The sequence below is a fragment of the Mus caroli genome, chromosome 12 (genome assembly GCF_900094665.2).
Source record: "Mus caroli chromosome 12, CAROLI_EIJ_v1.1, whole genome shotgun sequence".
NCBI classification, from domain to species: Eukaryota; Metazoa; Chordata; class Mammalia; order Rodentia; family Muridae; genus Mus; species Mus caroli.
The window spans coordinates 59,945,292-59,950,205 of record NC_034581.1 but is presented as its reverse complement, the minus strand read 5'-3'; positions in this window follow the sequence as shown (position 1 = coordinate 59,950,205).

Below are 4,914 nucleotides of genomic sequence, written 5' to 3'. Positions count from 1 at the left end.
CGGGACCACACTGCGCACGCGCCGGCGGCTCCGAAGGCGCAGCGGTCACGTGACGCGCGCAACCTAGGCCCCGCCCCGGGTGGCCTCCAGTCCCAAACTTTGTTTCCTAAACCCTAGCGAAGCCGCTTGTGCTAGCCGCACTTGTTGCCCAGCGTCAGTCTCCAAAAAAAACCTCTATAAAATATCGTAATTATTTTCCTAACCGCCAAGGCTTTACACATAAAAAATGTGTCAGGAAATGGCCAGAAATTCAGCCTAGAACTTCCAAACCTCAAAACAGTATGGGCTGATTAAATCAAGTATTCTGCATGTCGAAACTAACCATTTGGGCTTGAGAGTTAAAGGCTCTGAAGGATTTGTGCATAAAACTTTCAGGGCAAAGACAGGCAGCTTTGTGTTGATGATCTTAGCAGCCCTCTTCAGTTGTTTATATCCTAGTCCCCACTTTTAAATATCCGTTTAAAAAAAAAAAATCCCGTCTTCCATCAGTAAGACTATAGACAATTGAGCAAGCGAATGTTTTCTCACTCACCGATCTTCCATTTGGAATTTCAGAGAAATCACAACTGGGCTTTTACTCTTCCCTCTAGAACTGGTCTCCAGAATGTTTCTTTTTAAGATGATTTTTTAAAAGATTTATTTATTATTATATCTAAGTACACTGTAGCTGTCTTCAGACACACCAGAAGAGGGTGTCAAGTGTCATTAGGGATGGTTGTGAGCCACCATATGGTTGCTTGGATTTGAACTCAAGACCTTTGGAAGAGCAGTCAGTGCTTTTAACCGCTGAGCCCTCTCTCAAGCCCTTAAGATGAGTTGTAACGGTGTATAAACCTCTTCAACTGCTTCTCTGCTCCCAAATAACCAACTCCTCCCCGTTGGGCATGAAATAGTCACACTTTTCCCTTTACCTCTTAATTGGGCAGTTTTGTATTCTCTGACAATCAGCAACTTGCCAGGCGTGGTGGTGCACGCCTTTAATCCCAGCACTCGGGAGGCAGAGGCAGGCGGATTTCTGAGTTTGAGGCCAGCCTGGTCTACAAAGTGAGTTCCAGGACGGCCAGGGATACACAGAGAAACCCTGTCTCGAAAAACAAACAACAACAAAAAAAAAACAACAACAAAAATAATCAGCAACTTTTAAACGCATACCATCTGAAAGGGCACTCAAGAGAGGGCATTGTTTTTTTAAAGATGTATTTATTTTTATGCATGTGTCTGCCTGTGTATGTATGTATGTGAACCAAATGCTTGCATTCCTATGGTCAGAAGAGGGCAGTCTTTAACAATCACATCAACTTTCTCATGGTTTTACCTTCCCAAACTCCTAATTCACTGCTCAAGAGTTCTTATGTATTCTATTTGATTTGACTAAAGTGTGTTCATCACATGAAAACATAAATTACCCAGGAATCATGATACATGTCTATAATCTGACTTGGGTAGTCAGAAGTATGAGATAATATTCAACTGCTTGAGTTTGAGGTGAGCCTAGGTTACACGAAACTCAAAACAGCAGCAGCAGCAGCAACAGCAACAGCAATAAAAAGAAAGCCACACAAACTACTTTAAAAATCGAACAAGCCGGGCTGGTGAGATGGCTCAGCGGGTAAGAGCACCCGACTGCTCTTCCGAAGGTCCTGAGTTCAAATCCCGACAACCACATGGTGGCTCACAACCATCTGTAAGGAGATCTGACTCCCTCTTCTGGAGTGTCTGAAGACAGCTACAGTGTACTTACATAGAATAAATAAATAAATAAATATTTAAAAAAATCGAACAAGCCATAGTTTACCCTAAAATCAATTGTATATCAATCACAAATCTAAGTATAACGAAGAAATAAGTGGTTAGACCAAAATACTGTGGACTGTGGTTCATGGTCTAACAGTTCTCAATGTTCCTAAATCATCCACCCTTTAATACAGTTCCTCATGTGATGACCCAGCCATAAAACTATGTCCTTGCTACTTCATAACTGTAATTTTGCTACTGTTAGGATACTGAATACATTTACTCCTCCTGAGCAATTCTATGCCAGCCTGCTCTGTTCTCTGGAGACTGACCCTTACATACTGTATCAGTGAATTCCCTGGCTCTGAGGGTCCTGTTGGATTTGGCCAGTTGTCCTTGTCTGAATGGCATGAAGGAGTAAAGTCAGGGTATTCATTTAGCATTCTCTATTTAGGGCTCTTAGGTCTGATGAAAATGTCTCTGTCCATATCAGCTGCTGCTGCTTTCAGATCGCAGGTTTCCCTAAAGCCTTCCTTGGCAGACAGCATCTCCTTGTATTAGTCAGGGCTCTCTAGAGTCACCGAATTTATGGAATGCCTCTATATTGAGGGAATTATTGTGATGACTTACAGTCTGTAGTCCAACTAACCCAACAATGGTCAGCTGTGAATGGGAAGTCCAAGAACCTGAGTAGTTGCTCAGTCCCATGAGGCTGGTTGTTTCAGCTGGTCTTCAGTAGCAGTGGGTTCCAACAGTGCTGGCAAGTAAGTAAGTGCAAGTGGGCGAAGAACAAAAACTCTTCTTCCATTGCCGTTATGTAGGTCTCCAGCAGGCGTGGCCCAGATTAAAAGTGTGTACGTCCTCGGTTGGATCTGGCACTTGTTTTGTCCCAGGATGACCTTGAACTCAGAGATCTTGCTTCAGTCTCCTGGGATTAAAGGCATGTACTTGCCTGGGCCTAAGCTTTTCGTAGCCACTATGCCTCAAGATTTCCATGCCAAGATATAGGTCAGAAACTTGTCATCCAGCCTCAAGATCTGGATCACAGGTGAGCCCTTCAATTCTGGATTGTAGTTCATTCCGGACACAGTCAAGTGTACAACCAGGAATAGCCATTACGTTCCTCGAATCCTGATTTTGATATTCCATCTACTTTTAAAAACTATCCAGACTGGTGAAAGAGGAAAATGTTTCTTTTTTTTTTTTTTTAATTTATTTATTCTATGTAAGTACACTGTAGCTGTCTTCAGACACTCCAGAAAAGGGCGCCAGATCTTGTTACGGATGGCTGTGAGCCACCATGTGGTTGCTGGGATTTGAACTCTGGACCTTCGGAAGAGCAGTCGGGTGCTCTTACCCACTGAGCCATCTCACCAGCCCCAAAATGTTTCTTTTAGGACTATATAGTACAAGGTTTTTTTTCTTTTCTTTCCTTTTTTCTTTCTTTCTTTCTTTTTTTTCCTTTCTTTCTTTCTTTCTTTCTTTCTTTCTTTCTTTCTTTTCTTTCTTTCTTTCTTTCTTTCTTTCTTTCTTTCTTTCTTTCTTTCTTTCTTCTTCTTCTTCTTCTCTCTCTCTCTCTCTATCTCTCTTTTTTTGGTTTTTCGAGACCGGATTTCTCTGTGTAGCCCTGGCTGTCCTGGAACTCAACTTTGTAGACCAGGCTTGGCCTCGAACTCAGAAATCCGCCTGCATCTACTTCCCGAGTGCTAGGATTAAAGGCGTGCACCACCACGCACAGCCACAAGGTTTCTTTTTTATGCTTTCAAAACACAGCACTGCCCAGGCATAGTGGTACAGTTCTGTAATCTCTGCATTTGGGAAGACCTTTTTCTGTTTCGCCTTCTCTTTCCTTCCAAGCATATTATGAGACTCATGGGTAGCAAAGTGGTTTTATGGCAAATTAAAACACCCATCATCTCACGTGGATTTCCTTGTCTGTGTGTGTGTCAGGAATTCCACATAATTTAACATAGTACTATTAGCTATACTTTCGTTGTAGATTAGCCACCTTCCTTTATTCATAATATGTATTGGCTATTTCATACTTTTAGCCCCACTGCCACTGCTTTCCTAACTGCTAATCCCATCCTGTCTGCTTTATTCTCTATCATTGATGAAATCTTTGTTTTGTTTTGTTTTTTTTAATTATGTTTTTTCCTTCAGTGTGAGATCACGTAGTTTCCTTTTTCAGTCTGGTTTATTTCACTTAGCATGAAACTTATATAGGGAGTTAAAAAAAAAAAAGACTAGCAAGAAAACAAAGAACCCTACCTATTTTTAAAATGTGCACATGACTCAAAATAGCAAATAAACAGAAATGCAAGGGCACAATGGGTCAGAAGTAAGATGCTTGCCATTAATCCTGGGGACCTGAGTTCAATTCACTGAGTTTTCATAACAGGAGAATATTGACTTCTGACAGCTATCCTCTGACCTCCATACACATGCTGTTGATTCTGAGCTTGTACACACATATCACACACACACACAGAACAAAGTCTAATTTTAAAAAGACAAGTAATTGGCCAACAGGCACATGAAAATTATGCCCAACATCACTAATCACCAAAGAAATACATTTTAAAAACATGGGAGAGTCAGGTGTAGTGTAGTGGCTTATACTTGTAATTTCAACACTTACGGAGGAACTGGCAGGAGGATCATGGCTTAAGGCTAGATCCTATCTCAAAACCAAACAAGCAGACAACAATAAAAAACCACAATGAGATCTCACACTAATCCTGTTAGGATTCTTTCCTCTGAAGACAAAGGGTATGAGAAAAGAAACCTTGTATCTTGGTGGAAATTTAAGTTATGCATGTATGATAAACTAAATTGAAATTTTTTTAAAAAATCAAAATTACAGTAAGTACATGATGCTCTGAAATTTTTTTTTTGTTTTTTTTTGAGACCGCAAGGTTATACACCAAAAAGAAAAAGAAAATGACATAAGAGATTTCATGTCCATATTCACTACAAATTATTCACAGAAGAAATGTTTTGTTTTCTTTTGTTTTGTTTTGTGGTTTTTCGAGACAGGGTTTCTCTGTGTAGCCCTGGCTGTCCTGGCACTCACTTTGTAGACCAGGCTGACCTCGAACTCAGAAATCCTCCTGCCTCTGCCTTCCGAGTGCTGGGATTAAAGGCGTGCGCCACCACGCCCGGCTCACAGAAGAAATG